The sequence below is a fragment of the Chamaea fasciata genome, unplaced genomic scaffold, assembly GCF_029207755.1.
Source record: "Chamaea fasciata isolate MVZ Bird 193981 ecotype frontalis unplaced genomic scaffold, bChaFas1.0.hap1 SCAF_2, whole genome shotgun sequence".
Lineage (NCBI taxonomy): Eukaryota > Metazoa > Chordata > Aves > Passeriformes > Sylviidae > Chamaea > Chamaea fasciata.
In genome coordinates, this window is record NW_027094087.1 from 82,856,380 (window position 1) to 82,870,093 (window position 13,714).

General features: G+C 43.5%; 1 protein-coding gene across 1 annotated transcript in view; it reads right to left on the reverse strand.

Annotated features, from left to right (window-relative positions):
• Positions 1-6,874, reverse strand: part of JADE3 (jade family PHD finger 3) — a 64,438-nt gene extending 57,564 nt beyond the window's left edge. Inside the window, exon 1 of the mRNA XM_066176496.1 lies at positions 6,835-6,874. The gene's annotated coding sequence lies outside the window, so the exon portion shown is untranslated. The remainder of the gene's footprint in view (positions 1-6,834) is intronic.
• Between the last annotated feature and the right edge of the window lie 6,840 nt (positions 6,875-13,714).

Below are 13,714 nucleotides of genomic sequence, written 5' to 3' on the forward strand. Positions count from 1 at the left end.
AACTTATGTTCCACCTTCTGAAGTTTTACGGCATTTACAGAGGAAGAAAAATGAAAACATCATGCATCAGATCCATATGCATTCAGTTTTAAGCAACAGAGGAAAGACTAAGAATACTAAGTACTGAAACAAAGTTCTTAGTATTAGTACTTAGCTCCTCTTTCATGGAGCTCAGTGCAGAGTCCCATTTTCTACAGTATTTTACCACAGATATTCTGTCTCTGTATAGGTGTGTACAACCAAATAAGGCAAGTCAGATCTCCATCAAAACTGCAGAAACACACAAGAATGTAACCTGCCAGTCACTGACAAAATCTCATTCAGTTGCCATTTTAAGTAAACTCTCTGTACACTAGCTGTATACCTAAGTATTTGGATGAAAAATGTTTACCACTAACTTCAGCAAACTTAGGCATCTGAAAAATACCTGCATAAAGAACAGCTTCCACAATTTTCATAAAATATCACTAGAAATTAAAGTATGATACATTAAAAAGTACAAAATTACAAGACTCAAAATGAAACCACCTGAATTTATGGATACCAGTTGCAAAGGGCATACAAAATTACATTGTATCATTTCTATTAATATAAAAATATGGAATTATTTCATCCCACAGGTTTTTTTCATCTTTTTTTTTTGGCCCAAAAAAGTGAACAAGCACTAACCAAAAAAAGAAAATCAGTATCTGTTATACTTCCTAGGTATGCCAACAGCCATTACAATATTGTTGCTCATAAACATGAGCCTTATATTAAGATCAACTTTTTGGTTCCTCCCTCACTCTTAGCACATTCTGTTGCAGAGCTGCAAGTTCAAATTTGTCAAGCAAAATGCTTCACTTACTTCCTAAGATTGTTAATTTCATGCTACAATGGAAATGATTACATTGTAAACGTAAGGAAGACTGCAACTTCATTATCAGGTTTAAGTATCTCCCTTTCAATTACTTAAATGACAGGCAATTTGATTTTTGTAAAAGAACACAACTGCTCTTGAATTAGGCCCAAGCCTAAGAGTTGCTAGAACTCCCCCAAACAAGGTTAACGATGTCAAAGCACTGACAACCCGTACCCCTTCTTTTTCAGAGCTCCAGTCAGCAGTTCAGGAAAAAAAAAAATACAAACAGAATGCTAACATAAAAAGCTGTTATCTGTGCTTGAAATGAGCAGGTTTTCCCTCCCTCCTATCAAACAACATCTAACAAGTTTACATTGCACTGCAGAGTAATCACTCGTTATCACTATTTCAGTCAGTACTCTCCTGCTGGGAAAAGAGTCAATTAGTATGAAAGCAGGAAGAGGAGCACCACTTTACTACTGCTCTTTCTATCCAAGTATTAATAAAAGTGGGAGAGGTATTAGTCCTACCTCTCTGCTGAGGCTCCTCCTGGCCAGATAACTGCTGAGCCTACCATTTTCCTGCATGTCTCTAACGCGCTCGCATACTGAGTATTTCAGCTCCACAAGGTCTTTGGTTGGCTTGTTTTTTCGTTAAAGCCAAAACCTGGGCAGGACACAGGCACTGCTTTCAATGATGAGTCCTCTACAGCCACTGTGATATCAAAGCCTGCAGATTAACACTGAGAGAATATTCAGTTAAGCAATTAAAAGCAAAACAAAAGTAGAGAATTAACACATGGAGTCCCACTAGGGACATTTGTATCCTCCCTTGACAGGGTACACATTTCTCCTATACACTTGTACATCCAGTGGTTCAAGATATCAGGTGTTCTGACATGTCAGCAGATAGAAAATACTACCATTTTATTTTGCTATACTTGATACGAATGGGAAGATTTAAATATTTGCACACTAAAAATAATAACTTTCTCAATACCACCACAGTCTATAGAGGAAGCATTATTCAGAAACTGTCTGATCTGTTAAACCAAGACTTACATTTTTAAGTGGTATGAATGAAAAGATCATAGTTTAGTTATGGCTTCCAAGGGCTTGTGAACAGCCATGTTACTGTAACCCTTGTCTAACACTTCTAGTAAATCCATCATTTATCCACAGATTTAAAGAATTTCAGTCATTCAATATTACACGATAAACTATACAGCGCAATTAAAGGCACAACTTCTCCTATGCAGTTCTCCTCTCACATTCTATCATCAACCCAACAGCATATTACAAAACAAGAACTACCTGAAAATATAAAACACAGCTTGGAAAGCTCTTCACAACACAGTCACACAAAATTAACTACTTCCAATAAATGTTCCTGGTCAGTTGTTTCACTTTGCAGCACCTTGTGTGTAGGGTATCACCTCTCCCTTTGGAGGACCTCAGGCACCCCAGCCTCTGCTCACCCACCACACTGTGTTAACCCTCGGAAGCTGCTGGACTTGCTGTGCACCAAACCACTTGTGCAAGCATGAAACTGCTCTCTAGGACATGAGCAAGAGCCCGGGCCTTTCACCAGCAAAGGCTATCAACAGTCAGGAGCTTTGTGCAGATAAGACAGACCCTCAGCAAATATTCAAGGAAGAACTTTTTAGAGCAAGGTGGGAAAAAAGGAAAAAGGAAAGAAAGAGGGCTGGGGGAAGCCTAGAACAGTAGATTAGCCAAACAATACATAAATCCCTCAAGACCGTGTGACAAGCATACTCAATTTAGCAACCAGTCAGGCATGTGTATAAACCTGTTTTTTAGCATCTCCTAGAGCTCTAATTAAAACACAAAGAGGCATTAACGACGTGATACGTTCACCATTCAATTCAATAATCAAGAAACACAGCTCTTTAATCTAATGCTGTAACAGGTGTACTTTAAAGAAGAAAAGCACTCCAAAGTTTTCAAAGTTTAACAGGCTAAGGCAAGCATCCCAGTATTTAATCCAGGAGAAAGTTATGACAAACAGCATCAGCAGTCATGAGTTTATCCTCCCACCTTCTCCTGCTTCTCTGAAGAGGGCGACTAAGCAAGTGCCAGTGGAGCCTCCGCAGTCATGCTCACAGCTCGGGGTCTCTTCCATTCTTTAAATCCGAGCAAAGCCTGCATTATAGCTCGACAAATGCAGGAGCTTTCCTTAGGTCCAAGATCACGCATCCCAGACTGCTCTAATCCCCAAATTCTTGATCTCCTACACACTGAAATAAGATATTAAATGTTGGAAAAGTTCAGGCGTCACCTGGAAAAGGCTAACTTGGAAGCAAACGAATACGAAAGAGTGAACAGCCCAGGGAAACAGGGAGGTGCTCGGTAATTACATCGGCATCTTTCTACAGAAGGCAACACCCGATTCGTCACATAACATTTCTGAAATTTATTTGCCAGACACCTTTTTGTAGTCAAAGTAAGTTGAAGTATCAATAAAAAACGTATCTATATACACAATTTTTAGGGGTTCTGAACATCAGACGTGCAGTTGCAGCTAGAAAATAGCATAAAGAAAAGTACTTTTAAAGTGACAGGCGTAATTGATCATTTAACATGAATAAATTTAAAAGAAATCAATTCTCAGATCAAATCTCTGCTCTTTTTATTAGCAGCATTAGATTAAAACAAGCTATGTGCTAAAATGCAAAATTTCATACAGTTATCTCACTTTTCAGAGCTGCCATAAAGTCCTCCAGATCTCCAGCATCTCTCACTCCCACCTGACCCAGCCTCCGCCAGCACAAAACCTGCCAGGGCCTTGACATAACATTTTGTACATCAGCTCTTCAAGATGCAAATAGCATCTGTTGGCTTCCATTACATAAATACCCCCGATAAGAGCTATTATTAACTTGTTAGTTTCCATTTTAAGTAAAGTATGTAAAAATTGTATTTATGTCTCCAATTACATGAAGCCCCGAGCATTACAGGCACTTGAAATCTTCAGAAAAGAGAAACACCACACAATTTCAGAGATTCCCTTCTCCGTAAAATTCAAAAACCCCGGAGTCCCCTTAGCTATAGCTCCCACAAAAATTGTGGGAGTGGCAAGATTAAGTAGCACATGCGAGTGGCAAGTTTTGGCTCAGTCCATTTCTGTCCATAATGAAAGAAGTCAGCAACCAAAACACAACACTGCTGCAATGCTGCACGACACTGATCAAGACAAAACAGTAAATTTTTGGTTACAAAATGCATTGAGAGAATGATACCTATACTTAATAGAATACTAACTTGTAAATTTCCGTTGAATACAACATTCTTTCCTATAAAACTGCCTGGTATTTTCTGAAGAGTGGGCATAACACTGCACCATCAAACTCATTCAAGTAACAGCCCCCCAAAGCACATACCAACTTCAGAATGAGACTTCTAGGGACTAAAGGAGAAAGACAAACCACAGAAACAGATGATTACATGACATTTCCATCCATAGATGATAAAAGATGCACTACAGAAATGGGTGCACATTCCTTCTCCAAATGCATCCCATGTCTTGCCAAGCTAACCAAAAATATGCAGGCACTATGCCCTGCTTCTCACCCACTGGGGCACGATGGTCAGAAATTAATTAAAAAGATTGAAACAAGCTACCTAAATAGACCACAGGGAACATTGTAGGAGTGTTTCAAACTACAGTCATCTTGTACAGGGTTTAGCTTCACTTCTCCCCATCAGGTCTAACAAATCCAGCCATTTTCACCATAGCCTTAGACATGCCAACACACTAGCCAGGAGCTGAGGTCACCAGTCAAGACATCTCCCAGACCAGCTGCAGCAAGCTGTTGGGGAAAATGCTCTACAGCATTCAGCAGGTGGTAGATACTACAGTGACCATGCACACGTGTCTCTGCCCATGTGTATATACATATAAAACTGTACAGGTAAAAATAATTCTCAATTGTAGATAAGAAGACATCATATAAATTCTTCTCCATAAGCGAACTATCCAGGTCTATGAAACGTATGTATATCCTAAAAATCAAAACAAAAAGCGCACAACAATCCCAGGTATCCCAATAAATCCCAAACACAAACTTCCTGATTTTCTGCCACTGAGAGGAAGTCCACAGAAAAGCAGAGAAGAAAACAGTGGGGTTTATTCTAACACTACACTGAAATCTCTCTATCTATCTGAGGCTCTTACATTTACAGTGGAATTTCATGGTTTTAATGAGATCCCAAATGAACATGCATCCTTGCCAATAAATGCCACTGCATATGTTCCTAGATCAGTTCTCTAGCAAACCTCTGCAGATATCTGCATGTACGTAACGCAAAATATAACAAAAAAAAGACCTACAGTCGGGCCCAACTCAGGAATTCTTCCCACTGGGGCAGGGAGGCTTGTTTTGTAAAAGGAACCTAGAAAGAGGAAACATCAAAGCAGGGACAGGTAACAGAAACAGTTCAGCTATTTTGATTACTTTTACTGCATCTAAAGTCCGAGTTTTGCAAATAAAGCTTTCTTCTCCTCTCTGCAATAAAAACAGGGCATGTCATGTCTAGTCTGAAAAGAGGTCAGAAGTTCAGTTGAAAAAGAAAAACAAAACAACAACTTTAGATCCTAAAAGTACTAATTTACTTTTACTTTGAAAAGGTACATCCTTAACTAAAGAGACTTCAAAATGCATTTTCTCCCATTGGTAAGCGCAGGTAAAGATTTTTCTGATGTCTCCTTCAGGAACTCTGTGGCAAGCTTGAAAGTTATGCAAACGTGCCGACCTTTCCGGCCTAAGGCTCTCACATTCTCAAGCCAGCTCTCTAACCATCACTAAGATGCGGTCTCACTGAGTAGGGATGAGCAGGCGTGCTCAAGATGCTCTACAGAACAGCCCACAACAAGCATCAACCTGATGTAAAAAATCGGCTGCTGATTAAGCATCTTGCAAGCATCAGGACAAAACACATTTCTCTAAATCTTTCCGTTTTAGTGCAAAGGCTCTTTTACATTAACAGAGAGGCACAACAGCTTTGAAGTATCTGGTGTGTAGTAATTGAAGGTTTTCTAATCACACGATAATGTTGTCTTCAGCATCCCTTTTCTCCTGAACATGAAAAAAAAAAAAACAACGTAGGGCTTTGAAGTAGAGTACAAATTTAGTGATACTTTAATAAAAATACATAGCTATTCATTGTAACAATTTGCAAACAATAGCTGAACTCCTCAAGTAACGAAAAATGCTTTTTATAAAATAACTCTAGTTAAAAGACAGAAAAAAGTGGCATTTATTTTCCTGTTAAGATGTATTTTGGGGTGCCCTGTACCAAATTCTCCCATTAATCATCTCATTATTATTTGCAAGTGATACTTTTTCTACATCTCCAGCCGCTAACCATACCGGTCGCGGAAGCCATGCCTTTACAGCAAAATGAACAGCATTAAGGAAAACACCATGCAAGGGAGGAAGGCTTCATCTGCAGAAGTGAAGTCGGGACCTTGCCGCTCCTCTGCCTACAGGCACAGGGGGCACTGAGGCGCCATCCGCCCCCGCCGCTCAGGAAAAAACTTACCTTGGCGGCGCGGCCGGGCAGGCGGGAGGGCTGCGCTAGCGCTTCATTGTCAAACTCAGTTCTAGCAAGTTCCTCGACATACCGGCGGAGCGGTGCTCGGCGGCGGACGAGCGCCCGGCTGTCTGTCTGTCTGTCTGTCTGCCCGCCCGCCAGCCACGCCCAGCCGCGCTCCGCAGGGCCCCGCCGGCTCGGGCACCGCCGGGTCGCCGCCTCTCCGGGCTGCGGCGAACAAAAGGGCGCTCGGCCGGGGGTCGCCCGGCTCCTGCCGGTCCCCGCGGGCGCAGCGCCCGCCCGGCTCCGGAGCCGCCGCAACTTTTCCCTCCGGACGCGGCCGGGGCCGCAGCGCCCACACCGGACGGGCTGCCCGACGGGCTGCCCGCCCGCCCGCCCGCCCGCCGCCCCCGGCGCGCTCTCCGCCGGTGCCCCACGTACCCGCGGCGCCCGCCGCCTCCCCGCGCTCGCCGCCGCTTCCTCCTCCTCCTCCCTCCTGCCCGGCCTTGGCGCCAAACGCCGCCGCCGCAGGCCCGGCGCCTCCCCCGCACAGGCCCGGCGCGGCGGCCCCGGCGCCCGCCCCCCGCCCCGCCTCCATGCGGGCAGCCCGGGCCGCGCTCACCTCCCGCCGCCGGCCCGGCCCGGCGCGCCGCCGCCTCCTCCTCCGGCCCCGCTCGCTGCCGTGGGCGGCCGCGGCCGTCAGGGCTGGCGCTCCCGCCGCGGCGGCGGCTCCTGCTGCGGGTGCTGCTGGTGCCGTCCCGCGCCGGCGCGCATCGCCCCCGCCCGCCCGCCCGGGCCCGTGGCCGGCGGCGGCTCCCGCCCTGCGTGCCGGCTGCTCGGCGCGCCCGCAGCCCGGCCCGCTCCTCCTCCGGCGGCGGCGGCCGCACAAGAGCCCTATTGTATTATTGACACTGCTGGGCTCCAGGCCCCGCCTCTTCCCCTTCCCTCCCTGCCCGCGCCGGGCCTTCCTGCCAGCTGCGCCGGCAGAGCCGCCCCCCGCCCGGAGCGCGAGCGGGAAGCGGACGGCGGGGAAGGAAGAAGGGCAGCGTATCTGGAGAAGGTGTGGAGCGCATGTCCTGTGAGGAGCGGCTGAGGGAGCTGGGGTTGTTCAGCCTGGAGAAGAGGAGGCTCAAGGGTGACCTTATCACTTTCTACAACCACCAAAGGAGGCTGTAGCCAGGTGGGGGGTCCACCTCTTCTCCCAGGCAACCAGCGACAGGACAAGACGGCATTATCTAAAACTATGACGGGAGGTTCAGGTCGGACATGAGGAAGAATTTTTCCACAGAAAGGGCGGTTAGATATTGGAATGGGCTGCCCAGGGAGGCGGTGCAGTCACGGTCCCTGGAGGTGCTTAAGACTGGACGTGGCATTCAGTGCCATGGTCTAGTTGACACAGCGGTGTTTGGTCATGGCTTGGACTCGATGCTCCCAAGGGTCTTTCCAGCCTGTGATTCTGTGAAGGGGCTGGAAGGGAAGGTCACAATCTCAGCCCTTCCAGTGGGTGTCAGGGCCTGAGCGGAGAGAACCATACCTGAACCCAGGTGAGAGACTGAGCTGGCTCCCGCTGCTCCCATGTGTTACTTTTCCCTTTGCCAGTTCAGAAGATGAGTCAAGGGGCAATGCCTGGTCTGCATCCCTGAATCCACTGGCTACCGAGATTCAACTTTGAACTGGGTAGCTGGTGGCAGGGACAGAGGTGGCCAGGCTCCCCACCACATCCCTCTTACCTTCCAGCAGCTTCTGAGGACACAGTGCACCCATCTCAGCCCAGTCCAGCATTAAACTGAGAACATACTGCCTAAGTGGCACAATTTGTAAAATAATGAGTATAAAGTTTACCTTATGGCAGCTTTTAGCCAGCTATCAGTGTTAATCATTCAGCCCATGACATTGAAACAACATTAGATAGAAAGCACAGTAGGAAGCATCAGAATAAAGGAAACAGTGGCAAAAATTCAGCAAACCTCCTCCGTTGTTAGGCCCCACACCCACACTCATTTCCCATACTGCTATTATCAAGTATTGTTTGCATCAAACCCTCTGGAAACCCCTTTTGCCTTCCTTACCAGAAGGACTGCTGCAAAGAGCCTTAGCTGGGGATCATCCTTCAGCTGCTGCAGCCCCGTTTCTCCATGCACACAGTAACAGGCATGGAAGGGCTATGGAAACTCGGCAGAGAAAGAATTGGAACCTGGGGACTCTGGGGTCCAAGCCTTCTCTCAATGCCAGGCACAGAGAAGAAACAGCAAGATTATAGTAAGTACAAAGGAGAAAAAGGAAGAGATAAGCAGCAAGCATGGAAAGGATAGTTTGGCATGCCTGAGCTGCATTTCTGCAGTGTTTCCTGACAGCAGCTGAAAGATGAAGAGAAACAGATCATAAGAAAGGAGGCACTGTTTCAGCCAAATGTTCCATCTAGCTCAGCCTAGCCTCCCACCTGCTCTACCAAGTCACGGGCACCTTGCACTGACTTCCTCTTGGCCCATGTGGGTATCCACAGTAAGATACTTCCCCTGAGTACCATCCAAGCCTCTAAGTACTTAATCACATTTCACAAGCAGTATGTGAAGCGTCTGTTTAGTAACCCTCAACAAATCGCTTCTCCAAGTACTTGTCCAAGTCAGCTCTCAGTGAATTCTTGTAGGCTTCTGACTGTAAATCACTGCTGGCAAGGACTTCCATGCATCTACTACCTGCTTCAAAACAAAAACAAATAGTCTTTTTTCTTTGGAATAATTGGTTCATATTCCTGAGTGTAATATGAGGCTTTCTACAAATGCAGTTAGACCACAACTAAACAGCAGTGCTGACACATATGACTTCCTTCACACACCAGCAATCACCTCATTTGCCTTCAGTTCATTTACCTGCCAGAAAAGCACTCTGAGCAGCTTCAGGAAACCACAATATGAAGTAAAACACCAAGAATGCTGCCCCTACCATTGCCTCTTGTGGAATCCTCTATATCAAACCAAGTGGACCAGGCAGCAGGGCAGGTAATACTGAATTTAAGACAAGAGATTTGAAGACCCAGATGAAGGAATTGGGAGAGATAAAACCAAGTTCATGTACTACAGACCTGTTTTCTAATTGTAAAAGAAATAAAGTATGATTGAGTTAAACTAAACAAAAACCATTTTCAAGTACCAATATCCTCATTAGGATTTCAGAACAATTTATAATTTCTGTGTGTCCATGAAACCTATTTAGTAGAGTGTGTATATATATATATATATATATATATATACACACACATATATATATGTATATATACACAGAGTGTTTAAAGTAGCCATCATTCTGAAGGACAATAAAGAATGTATTCCCATCAGTGAAGAAAACATCCCTACAAGAAGTTTCCTGCCAGATTACTTTATATATTAATGACCTCATCAGGAACAGATGCAGCCCAGCTCAGGAAAGGTGTTTAGCAGCTATCTTCAGTTCCCGTGTCTGGAATCCCATACACCTCCCTACACTGGCTGTCACATGTCATGAGAAAATGACATACAAGCTTCTAATTCTATAGTTAATCCACAACTGTACATGGTGGGCTCATAACCAAAAGATAAATGACATAGGAAAACCAGCATCAGAAAGTCTGTGGGGCTACTAATTTCAATAAATGCTTTACATTCACTGTGTATTTCTATAGGAACACCAAGCAAGATGAATAAATAGGAAGTAGATTGTTCACTTTTATTCTTTTTAAAGACATGCAACACAGTTTCTACATTTGCTCTCAAAAAGATGAACTACAGATGTTCTTATGCACCTAGAGAATATAAGGAATTTACAAGGCCAGATGTTAACATGTTGATAAAATGTAGCGCAAACAGGAAGTCTTCCCAAGGGCAGAATGACCTGGAAACTAGAAGAAGTATGATCAGGGTAAAATAATGTATGCACATACACCGTACATGGTGAACAAAGTCCTAACTCAGCTGTACAAAAGCTGACTGTGGTACATTAGGATATTAAGAAAGTTGCACTGAAGTAGTGGTTAACGTTTGAGAAGATGGTCATGCAGAGTTTAACATGGATTTGAGCCACAAAAGCAGCACCTCTAACTGAAATACCTAGAAGTACTCCAGTGAATTTCAACAACAACAAGTATTTTTTATACTGCATCTGCTTTTGTTGATCAGATGCCAGAGAAGAAAAAGACAAAAAATACATCACAGAGGAGTAGTTGGGGGAAATAAGCATTGGAAAGGCCTGGTAAGTTAATTCAAACCCCTGACATCCAAGTCTTTGTGGCATTCCCAGCCTGCACATAGAAGCCTCCATGGCCAGTGATTCTAGTTGACTCTGATAAAAGAAATACACAAAGGCTGGTGGTATACCACTTTTCTTTGAATTCTGTAGGTACTGCATAAAACTCCCTTCATCAGCAGAGCAGATACCGTTGATGAAACCTTGATAAAATGTCGTTGAAACCAGAGCAAGCATCGGCAGTCCTAAAGCTTTGGTCCTTTATTTTCCTTTCACAGTGAGCAGTCCTAAAGCTTAGGTCCTTTATTTTCCTTTCACAGTAAGCAAAATTATTGAATTGTTACCATAAAGTACAAACACGCACCTACAAACAAGAGCATTTATTATGACTGTGGAGAAATTTTCATTCTTCTGTGGAAAAAAAATGCAAAGCAGAATCTCAAATAAGGATGGCTAGCCATCTTTAAACCCTTGTGACTAAAAATGTTTCTGATACTCACTAGTAGAAATAGAAGCAAAGAACACTCAGAGCTTCAAAAGATAGTCTTTAAACACTGAATCCAACCCTTTAGCATTTGTTGTGGCAGCTATCAAAAGATGCCCTCAGGTCGTAGTACAGCCCTTCCATTTTATCTCCAGGACCCTATAAAAAAGGCCCCTGAAGTGTTTTGGGTTTTGGTTTTGGTTTGGGTTTTTTTGTTTTGGTTTGGTTTTTTTGGGTTTTTTTTGTTTTTTTGTGTAGGGACTTCAGAATTGGGGGGGAGGATCTCTCTTCATAAAAAGATCAGCACATTCAGACGAAAAAAAAAAAATACTGCTTTCACAATCATGAACCATTTACTCTCTCAAGAGCAAAATGAGCCAGCTTCGCTTCCCAGGATCTGACAAGTTCAAAGTTCTGTGCTTAGGGAGATCTTTGATTTATCTTTCTCCTTCTAAGACAGTAGCACAGAATGGAGAGGGCTACCAGTAGCTTTCAAAACTGGTTAGTATTACAGCTCTGTACCTTAAATGCACAGAAGTAAGTACCTAACAAAAAAAGAATCAAAGAATACATCTTATGCTTGTATTAGTGAGGAAAAAAAAATGCCTAAAAGACCTGGAAAGTTAGCTGCCTCTCTGGTGATGTACATCAGTTTGGGGGAAATCTCAGCACAGCAGACAGCATCCATGCAAGTAGGGGGGAGTAGGGCTGCTGCTCCCTTCAGTGCTCAGAAATCAGCGCTCTGCAGTCACCTCACCTTTCCATATCCCCCAAAGGGTTTAATTTTTTTTTATTTTTGAGACACATGAGTTTAATGGCTGAAACAGGGAAAAAAAAAAAAAAAAGACAATCCAAAATAAACAAACCCAAGCTTTCCAAGTTTTCTTCCCTATGTCAAAAGGTTCCTAAAAATAAAAGTGTAGACTCTCGCATGATTCTATGAACTGTGACTTCACAACAATAGTTGTGACTTTACCACAATACTTGTGCTAAAATGAAGTTGGAAAAGCAGAGATAGATACCACTGTCATCTAGACCCAGTCCTTTGAGCTCCCAATACTGCAGAGCTGCTTTCCCTTAAATTTAGCCTCATCATTTGGGTAGAACCTATAATAGCACATTGCTTTCAAACTTTGCAGTTTGGGAACATCAGACAAACACTCACTGAAACACTGTTCAAGAGCTATTTAACATCATTGTAATTTCCTATCTATCAACTTTACCTGTTTGAAGAACTTTCTACAGCTGTTTTAGCAAAAGGATACTAGCAAAATCCACACATATTTGAAAGATCTAGACCCTTGCAGCACAGGCAATTTTAAAGCCTTGAGCAATTGGAAAGAGGATAACTTGTACTTGACAGATGCTGGTCACATTGCTTAATATACATTCTGGGAAAGTACCCAGATACTTTGGCCATGAAATTGTACATAGCTGGGGATTATCACTAAATGCATTAAAAAAAAAAAAAAAAAAAAAAAAAAAAAAAAGAGCAGTTGCACATTTTTCTTTATGTACTCAGAAAACTTCAGAGCTCTTTCAAAAGCTTCTCTCACTTCCCCCTCTTTTTCTTCTCTCTTACTCAGAAGCAGTGATGACCACGTGTGCCTCAGGAAGACTCTGACCACAAACATTACCAGCAACAGTCTTACAGTAACTGGGCATCCTGAAGAGATCAGAGCAGTAAAAAGCATTTTTTTATCAACGTGGACACCAAGACATTAATGTCTGGACTGTTAACGCCCCACGACTCCCAGGCATTCAGTTAATCCTCCTGCACATCCTGTTTCAACCAGGTTTGATGTTTGCAAAGTTTTGCCATATGTAGATGGTTGTGTTGAGAGACAGAACTCAGAAGAGACTGCTTTATGAAAAACCTCCAGGATGGCAATACGGCAAATTATTACTTTCCAGAAATTGTTGTCCTCAGCAAATTACTACAGCTCTTACTGCAAGCTCTGCAGTCAATGCCCAGGGAATGGGGTGGACTCCCAGAGCTAGCTGTCTTCCAACATATACTGCAGCAAAAACCCAGTACTTCAGCACACAGCTCCAGGAAGTGCACCATCCCACTCAAATCCACGGATGCTAGAGACAATACTTGCAATCGGCTCTTATTCATAGCTTTTGAAACTGTTGGACTAGAATTTACACGTTTTAGATCAGATTTAAACATGCCTTGGGAAGAGCTGTTCCTGCAGACCTCCAAAGACCTGTGTCACCCTTGTGGATTCAGGAGGCTTACACATTAATTCAGAAAAGAAATGGCACAAAGGTCCCAATGAGTCAACAAGGAACTTGACAGCAAAAGACCTAGAGTTTAGGAACTAATCAGGCAGGCAACTGGGCTGCTCCTAGGTGTTAAAAAATTTATTTCACTATGCCCTGCATTAAATTTTTAGGAAAACAGTATCTTCTAAAAGATTTCACAGGCTATTATCAATGGTGAATTAAATTTGTGCAGAATGCTGAATTCTGTATTAATAAAACCTAAACACTTAAAAGCCAGCATTTAAACAAGAAAATATTCAGCTAGAGTTTTATTCATGCTTAAGTCAGTAAAACTTTTTTCCCCCTTATTAGTGAGAGTGACTTAAGCATATATTTTGTAATAAAAGG